Raw genomic sequence first — 10,051 nt, forward strand, 5'->3', positions numbered from 1 at the left:
AAAAAAAAAAAAAGTTAAAAAATGGGCAGAAGAACTGAACAGTCATTTCTCCAAAGAGGAAATGGTAAGGCCAACAGGCACATGAAAAGATGCTCAACATCACTAATCATCAGGGAAATGCAAATCAAAACCACAGTGAGGTATCACAGCTGTCAGAATGACCATCCTCAAAAAGAACAAAGGAACACTGAAAAATGTTGGCAAGAAAGCCTCCAAGTTTTCTTGACCAAAGACACTGTTGGTGGGGATGCAAATTGGTGTAGCCACTGTGGAAGACAGCCTACCGTATGACCCAGCAATTCCACTCCTGGGTAAACATCTGAAAAGAACCTCACTATCTGAAAGACACATGCACCCCAATGTTTATAGCAGCATTATTTACAATTGTCAAGACATGGTAGCAACCTAAGCGTCCATCAACAGATGAATGGATAGAGAAGATGTGGATGAAACACTCTTCAGCCATAGAACAGAAGGGAACTGCCGTTTGCAGCAACATGGATGGACGTGAAGGGCATTATGTTAAGTGAAATAAGTCAGAGAAAGACAAATACTGTATGATATCATGTGGAATCTAAAAAATACAACAAACAGAAAAAGTGAAAAAGACATAAACTAGTAGTTAACAGTAGGGAGAAGAATGAGGGGCAATAAAGGGGTGGGGGAAAAGGTTATGGGATTATATGAAATCGTGTGTGTCAAACCTGAAAATTGCAAAGCATTATAGAATTTAAAGAATCATTCAATTAAAAATCAAAGGGTACTCTTCTGTAAAAACTGATATTTTGCTTTATATATCAGTATTGGAAATTCTGAAATGAACATAGAAAGCTAGCAGAAGCTGGCAAGGACAGTATTCAATGATAATTAAGCAGGTCAGGTCAAAAATATTAACAAGATTAAAAGTCACATTTTCTAAATTATATCCTGCTGCTAAGTCACTTCAGATGTGTCCGACTCTGTGCAATCCCATAGACGGCAGCCCACCAGGCTCCCCCGTTCCTGGGATTCTCCAGGCAAGAACACTGGAGTGGGTTGCCATTTCCTTCTCCAATGCAGGAAAGTGAAAGTGAAGTTGATCAGTCGTGTCCCACTCTTCGCGACCCCATGGACTGCAGCCTACCAGGCTCCTCCATCCATGGGATTTTCCAGGCAAGAGTACTGCAGTGGGGTGCCATTGCCTTCTCTGAAATTATATCCTTAGGATGAATACAGAGTTGTTCAGTCGCTCAGTCCTGTCTGACTCTTTGCGATGCCATGGACTGCAGCACGCCAGGCTTCCCTGTCCTTCACTGTCTCCCAGAGCTTCCTCAAACTCATGTCCGTTGAGTCAGTGCCATCCAACCATCTCATCCTCTGCTGCCCCCTTCTCCTCCTACCCTCAATCTTTCCCAGCAGCAGAGTCTTTTCCAATGAGTTGACTCTTCCCATCAGGTGGCCAAAGTATTGGAGCTTCAGTCCTTCCAAAATATTCAGAGTTGATTTCCTTTAGGATTGATGCAGTGAGAATAATATAATGAAGAAGGAATGTAGGAAACTGTGAATCCTTTGTAGATCTTAATGATATTTCCTTTTTAAAACCCATATTAGGGGACTTCCCTGGTGGTTCAGTGGTTAAGAACTGCATACTCCCAGTGCAGGGGACACAAGTCCAATCCCTAGTCAGGGAACTAAGATCTCACGTTTGCCTCCCCCACCCCCCCCAAAACAGATAAGGTCCGATTAAGTACTTAATAAAGTTTGTAGGAAAAATGGAAGTTTATTCTGTTTAGTGACTGTTTATTCTACCATCCCAAAAGAATATAGTGTGTTATTTCTTCACATGACACTTTTATTTGGGAAGAACAAAAGCAACTTAGCATATTAACTCTTCAGACAAGCTTAATATTAGTTTTAACAGCTGATCTTTTTATTCTCCTTGGATTTATGTTAATTTTTTTATTGAAGTGTAGTTGATTTACAGTGTTGTGCTAATTTCTGCTGTACTGCAAAGTGGCTCAGTCATACACATACATACATTCTTTATTTTTATATTCTTTTTCCATTATAGTTTATCCCAGGAGTCTGGATCTGGTGCCCTGTGCTAGACAGTAGGACCTTGCCGTTTATCCATTCCGAATGGAATAGTTTGCCTCTGCTAACCCTGAACTCCCAGTCCGTCCCTCCCCGTCCCCTGCCTCCTTGGCAACCACAGGCCTGTTCTCTGTGTCTGTGAGTCTGTTTGGAGATACATTCATTTATGCCATATTTTAGATTCCACATATAAGTAATAGCATGGATTTCTCTGACTTCATACGATCTCTAGTTGCATCCATGCAGCTGCAAATGGCAGTATTTCTCTTTATGGCTGAGTGGCAGTCCATCGTATATATGTGCACTTTCTTTACCCATTCATTTGTCTCTGGACATTTGGGTTGTTCCCATGTGTTGTTGGCTGTTGGGAATAGTTCTGCTCTGAACATAAAGGGGCATGTGTCTTTCGGAATTATAGTTTTGTCCAGGTGTGTGCCCAGAAGTGGATTGCTGGGTCATATGGTAGTTCTATTTTTAGTTTTCTGAGGAACCTCCACACTTTTCCACAGTGACTGCACCAACTTCGATTCCCACCCACAGTGTAGGAAAGGTTGCCTTTTCTCCACATCCTCTCCAGCATTGATATGTAGACTTTTTAATGATGGCCATTCTGACTGGTGTGAGGTGGTACCTCACTGTAGTTTTTATTTATATTTGTCTCATAATTAGTGATGTTGAGCATCTTTTCATGTGTTTCCTGGGCATTGGCATGTCTTCTTTGGAGAAATGCCTAATAAGGTCTTCTGCCACTTTTTGACTAGGTGGTTTTTGTTCTTGTTGAGCTGTATGTGCTGTTTATGTATTTTGGAGATTAAGCCCTTGCCTGTTGCATCATTTGCAAATACTTTCTCCCATTCTTTACGTTGTCTTTTTGTTTTGTTTTTTATGGTTTTCTTTGCTGTGCAAAAGCTTGTAAGTTTCACTAGGTCCCACTGATTTATTTTCATTTTTATTTCTATCACCTCGGGAGACTAACAGCTGATCTTGAGATGCACACATTGCCAGGTTGGAAGGCCCTCCCTGTAGACGGGCTTCCAAACGCACAAGGACTTAGGCAGTGGGGTTATTTTAAAATAGTTACTCCTCAAGGACAGGGAATGTCTGGTCCTTTGCCTTCTTGTGTTCTCCAGGCAAGTACCCCTTTTAGGAATGCTCAGCACTTCCAAAGCCCACCCCCCACTCCATGACCTCAATTTGATAAGCCGCATACTTTCTCTCTCCCTCTGCTTCTGCTCCTTCTTCCCTTGTTGTGAAGTCTGAAGCCTTAGAATCACCACCACAGAGACCTCTTCCTCCCCGGAAGCCAGGCTTGGGTGACTGCTACTCTAGTGTCGTAGGATGCCCCAGACAAGAGTCCACAGTCCGCTCTGAAAGCACAGGGTCCATGGGGGAAGTACCCTCTTCCTCCAGTTACCCACTATTTGGGGTAGCCCACCATTCCTTTCCAGCCTTTGCTGCAGGTGTCTGGAAGGCCCTGGAGTCCTGATGAACCAGGTGGTACACAGACTGGCAGCATTGACTTCACCCGGGAACCCATTTCCAAACTTGCTGAGTCAGAGTCACACATCACCAAGTTTCCCAGATGATTCTTAATGCTCATTAAAGACGAAGAAGAACTTCTGTGGAGGAACCACCCTGGGGCCAGCGAGAGAAGATTCAGGGCTTGGAGAGCTAGGGGGGTAGCCAATTAAGAGATGAGGGTCTTCCCAGCAGTCCTTCTGAGGCTGTTATTCACCCTGATGCCTTTCAGGTTGTGACCCCACACTCTCCAATTCGAGGAGAAACCTGGGGGTTAAAGACCATGAGATGGCTCTGGCGTTCCATGAAGAAGCTTCATAATACCATCCAGTCCAGACAGGGGCAAAGACACCTTCACCAAAATAAAACCTATCTCATTCCTGCACAAGAAATAGGATCAAAGTTAGCTTAAAAAATTTACAACTTCTGACATGTCCCACTTCACAGATGGGAAGCACAGAGCTGCCCTGGCCAATGGCTTCCTGCAACTCAGAAAAAGGTGGCAGATACTGGCTTTGCTACTGGTCAAGGCCTTTGTCTGAAGAAAAAGACGCCTGTCCTAACAGGACTTTAGCCCTCGCTCACCCTTTCGGCTGGATGTCACAGGGAGCAGTTGCCGTGGGCGGAGTTCCTCACGCTGGCCCCCAGCATCATGGCAAGCAGTGACCTGGAAACCCACAGCACAGAAAAGAATTGGCGAGGCAACAGGGTGGCGAGGTAGATGGCTGCTGCCCGCAGATCATGAGTCCCCTTGGACTATGCCAGTCAGGTAAACTGCTTCATTTGCTGATCTTACACTACTTTGTGACAGGACTCAGCCTGTTGTTATTGCGTCAGAATCATCACATGTCCACTTCTTATTTTTAAATGTTAACTTTGTCCTTTTAAAAGCTTTATATTACAGAAAAATTTTTAAAATATTAGCCATCACTTCACGATCCTCACCCCAAAATCAGAATTTTGGTGTATTTTGGGCAAATCTCTGGTGTGTTCTGCAGTTCCGTGGATGTCCCCTGGCCCAGTGAAACATTCCAGGCAGTCAGCAACTTAGGCTCCCATCCCACCTTGTGACACACACATACACCTCCTGGTTGCCAACATGCTTGCTCCCCAGTAGCCCATGCCTCATAAGACCTGCAGACCTGGAGAGAATCACCACTTGGCTTAATTCAGAACCCAGCTCACCATGAACTCTACATTCTTTAAAGGGTGCAGTCCACAGTCATTCCCTCCCTGCCTTGAGTCCAGAGGATGGAATATGGATCCATTTTCCCTTATGTATATATTACGTTACTTAATTTCTTTTTCCTTGACCCTGTGCTTTAAGTCATTTCAACTTTGGGGTCTCAGAAGACCAACAGCCTTCACAGCAAGTACCCAAACTCTCCTTCCAGTTTTACCACCCTGCCTTCTTTGCAACCACCGATCCTCTGTTTCAAGATAGAATTGTTCTTTTTGAACTTAACAACTGTGCCTGGTTTCTCTGGCTTCCAACTGTCATCTCGCTTTAAAAGATTTCATTCTGGGCTCAGGTTACTCAAGTTGCTAGTTCTGCCTGTTGTAGGCAATCCCAGAAGCAGACCTAGTCTTAGCTAGGTCCTGGGGTGACTGTAATGGTAGTATCTGCTGGTGGTGTGATATATGCAGTTTTCTATGTTGCCCAGTGTTGACTTAAAAAATCACAAATTTTGATGACTGCACTTTGCCTTAATATCATGTCATTTACTTAGCCATTTTTACTCAGCCATTTTCCTACTGCTGGAATTTAGGTGGTTTCCAGTATTTTGATTATCTAAATAATACAATGATGAATAACTTGTACAGAGGATTTGGGATTATTTCCTTAAGAAACATTCCTACATATAGATTCACTGACTTAATATTTTTATGGTCCTTGATATATGTTTCTGAAATTGGCACATGAGTTTGAGCAAACTCCAGGAGATAATAAAGGATAGGGAAGCCTGACGTGCTGCAGTCCATGGGGTCACAAAGAGTTGGACACGACTGAGTGACTGAACAACAACAAAATGATGGCAACAACTGAAAGTCCATCAGCAACGTCTAAGTGTACCAGTTCCACAGTACACTGACCAGAGCGTCTTCATTTCATTGTTCAACTGTATTAGATATGGGTTAGCGTTTGGGGAGATAAACACAAAATCCTTGCGGCCACAGTGCTCAGATTCCAGGGCAGAAAAGAGATGTCAACATGATAAGTATCATAAATGTAAGTATTTGTAACATGCCACGTGAAAGAGGAGGGAAGGATGTCCCTGGTGGTACAGTGGATGGGAGTCCGCGTGCGCCAGTGCAGGGGACATGGGTTCGATCTGCAGGAGAGCAGATCCCATAGAACCTGGCAGTTTTCTGGTGGGGTATCTGAATTTTATCACAGAGTCAATGAGAAGCCACAGAAAAGTTTTAAGCAAAATAATTTCATGATTTGTCTTCATTTATTCTGATAAATGAATCTCTGGTATCTATTTAGAAGGGTCAAGGGAACAATTGGCAGGAGTTTGAACTGGAGTAGGGGTGGACCAAAGGCAGAAATCTGGGTAAAAAGTTGTCTCAACATAACCAGATGAAAAATGAGGGGGTCTCAACTACTGAGGTTGCAATAGATGGAAAATAGAAAAACAAAGGAATCTAGCAGGTTGAGTTGACAGGAGCTAGTAAGTGGTGGTGTTTGGGAGGAAAGAGAGGGGATTGGTCAACCCATTCACCAAGACAAGCAAGAGAAGAAGGGTCAAGGAAGAGCATTGTTTGATTTTAGAGTGTAGAAGTTGAGTCCATGCAAGTAGCAAGGAAAAAAAAATAGGGTCGTGATAGAAATTTGGTCATTTGTATAGGAGGTAGCTACAGCTTTCACTATTCTCTCTTACTAATTATCTCACACATCCTTTGCCTTATTTATCTTCCAGGATCTTAATGTTTTTCTGATACATTTGGATGAACTTATTTTATAATAAGGGCCTCCCAGGTGCCACAATGGTAAAGAATCCGCCTGCTAGTGCAGGAGACAGCAGGTTCAATCCCTGGGTAGGGAATATCCCCTGGAGTAGGCAATGGTAACCTACTCCAGTATTTTTGCCTGGAAAATTCCATGGACAGAAGAGCCTGGCTGGCTACAGTCCATGGGAGTGCAAAGAGTCAGACGCAACTGAGCATGCATGCATTTTATAATATTGTCTCTCATACTGGTTGAAAACTAGGTGTCTTTTTAAATTGTTCATTTCTATTTTTAATCCTTTCATATTGAGCAAAAACAAAGATTTGATAAATTATTTTTGTCAATGGGAATAATAAGTAATGTGAGCAGTAAATATGGAGACAGATAGGAAATAACCATCAACATATTTTAACCAAAAAAAGCAGGAGAGATGAAGATTTACAGTATACATTTTACATTTAGCCACAAAAGAGAACAAATCAACATGGAGTGACACCAGTTCAGGGCATAGAACCAAAGGTGTTGCCGGCAAGTTGGATCCTGTATTCTCAATCAAGGGGTGGCACACTGAGATAGGAGTTTATGGAGCAATCAGACAATAACATGACAACCTACAGCTTGCTTCTCTCACCTTACTTCTCTCGTGGTATCATTGGCCCCACACACAGGGGTCCCTGGACCTTCACTTCATTTTTATTCCTCTGCTCCAGTGGGTATATCCCTTTGCTCCTCCAGTGGTGTCTAATGATGTGGAAAGTTTGGATAAGGAGGTAGGACCATGGACTACTTGTATTTTAATAGAAGATTCTTTCCTGAGCAAAGTTTTCATCTAAACATTGTATGTTATATATATATACATATATATGTATTAATGAGAAATAAAAATTTATATGTATCTTGGGCTTCCCTGGTGGCTCAGATTGTAAAGAATCTGTCCGCAATGCAGGAGACTTGCGTTTAATCCCTGGGTCGGGAAGATCCCCTGGAGAAGGAAACAGCAACCCACTCTAGTATTCTTGCCTGGAGAATCCCAAGGACAGAGGAGCCTGGAGAGCTACAGTCTATAGGGTCGCAAAGACTTTACAGATCAAACAAAATTTCAAGATTAGAAACATATATTAACTTCTAGTTCTGTTTAGTAAAAGTTGTAGGACAACATCACTCTAACAATGAGGAGAAGGGATCTAAAGTTAAAAAAAAAATCATGTGTTTTATAAACTCATCAGGCAGCTCAGGTCACAAAGAAACCTAAAGGAACTAAATTCCAGGAAATGATGCGTGCTTCTGAGGACGAAAGAGACCTATGACCACTTTCACTCTCTGCATAGTGACCAGAGCAGGAGGAACCTGCCATAGATGCAGAAGTCAGCCCAAGTTTGCACAAACTTTGATGGCCATGTGTGGCCTGGCACCACGGGCTGAACTCCATTCACCCATCAAATCTGTGCCCATCTACAGGCCTTCACCAAAGTGCCCAAGGGCAAGAAGCTGGAGGCTGAGGGCAGGAAAGGAAATTGAGAAAGATCCTGCTGAAGCATCTGGGCCTGCACATGGCACAATCTGTGACCCTCCAAAGGCTGGGGGCAGGCAGATGAGTGTAGTGGCCTGAAAAACTGGGCGAGGGCAGCAGGATGAAGAGAGGCCCCTAACATAGAGACCCAGGAACAGGACTTAAGGAGAGGGCCCTCCAGGAGCCCCAAGGTGAGCAGCAGGCTGCTGTTTAACTTACAGCACACACATCTGCAGTTCAGGAAGGAGGATACACATGTCTCTCTATGTATATATATATATATATATATATATATATATATATGTGTGTGTGTGTGTGTGTGGGTGTGTGTGTGTGTGTGTGTATGTATATATATATATATATATATATGAAGGATGGGGGCTTTCCAGGTGACTCAGTGGTAAAGAATCCACCTGCAATACAGGAGACCCAGGTTCGATCCCTGGGACAGGACAATCCCTTGGAGAAGGAAATGACAATTCACTCCAGAATTCTTACCTGGAAAGTCTCATGGAGAGAGGAGCCTGGTGGGTACAGTCCATGGGGTTCCTAGAGTCAGACATGACAAAACCACAACCATATACATAGGATATATGTATAAAAGAAATACATACATATAACATCAATAATGTTCAAACTACCATACCATTGCACTCATCTCACATGCTAGTAAAGTAATGCTCAAAATTCTCCAAGCCAGGCTTCAACAGTACTTAAACTGTGAACTGCCAGATGTTCTAGCAGGATTTAGAAAAGGCAGAGGAATCAGAGATCAAATTGCCAACATCCATCGGATCATCAAAAAAGCAAGTGAGTTCCAGAAAAGCATCTATTTCTGCTTTATTGGCTATGCAAGAGCCTTTGACTGTGTGGATCACAACAAACTTCAAGAGATGGGAATACCAGACCACCTGACCTGCCTCCTGAGAAATCCATATGTAGATCAAGAACCAACAGTTAGAACTGGACATGGAACAACAAACTGGTTCCAAATTGGAAAAGGCTGTGTATTATCATCCTGCTTATTTAGCTTATATGCAGAGTACATCATGAGAAATGCCGGGCTGGATCAAGCACAAGCTGGAATCAAGATTTCCGGGAGAAAAATATCAATAACCTCAGATATGCAGATGACACCACACTTATGGAAGAAAGTGAAGATGAACTAAAGAACCTCTTGATGAAAGTGAAAGAGGAGAGTGAAAAAGTTGGCTTAAAACTCAACATTCAGAAAACTAAGATCATGGCATCCAGTCCGATCACTTCATGGCAAACAGATGGGGAACAATTGATACAGTGACAGACTTTATTTTGGGGGGCTCCAAAATCACTGCAGGTGGTGACTGCAGCCATGAAATTAAAAGGCGCTTGCTCCTTGGAAGAAAAGCTATAACCAACCTAGACGGCATATTAAAAAGCAGAGACATTACTGACAAAGGTCCTTCTAGTCAAAGCTATGGTTTTTCCAGTAGTCTTATATGGATTTGAGAGTTGGACCATAAAGAAAGCTGAGTGCCAGGGAATTGATGCTTTTGAACTGTGGAGTTGGAGAAAACTCTTGAGAGTCCCTAGGACTGCAAGGAGATCCAACCAGTCCATCCTAAAGGAAATCAGTCCTGAATATTCATTGGAAGGACTGATGCTGAAGCTGAAACTCCAATACTTTGGTCACCTGATGAGAAGAACTGACTCATTTGAAAAGACTCTGATACTGGGAAAGATTGAAGGCAGGAGGAGAAGGGGACAACAGAGGATGAGATGGTTGGATGGCATCACCGATTTGATGGACATGAGTTTGAGCAAGCTCCGGAAGTTGGTGATGAACAGGGAAGCCTGGCATGCTGCAGTCCATGGGGTTGCAAAGAATCGGATATGACTGAGCAACTGAACACCAATAATATATAACAAGAATAATACATCATGACCAATTGAACAATACTTGAAAATCAATCAGTGTTGGGAATTCCCTGGCGGTCCAGTGGTTAGGACTCTGTGCT

Source organism: Ovis aries, chromosome 8 (genome assembly GCF_016772045.2).
Source record: "Ovis aries strain OAR_USU_Benz2616 breed Rambouillet chromosome 8, ARS-UI_Ramb_v3.0, whole genome shotgun sequence".
NCBI lineage: Eukaryota > Metazoa > Chordata > Mammalia > Artiodactyla > Bovidae > Ovis > Ovis aries.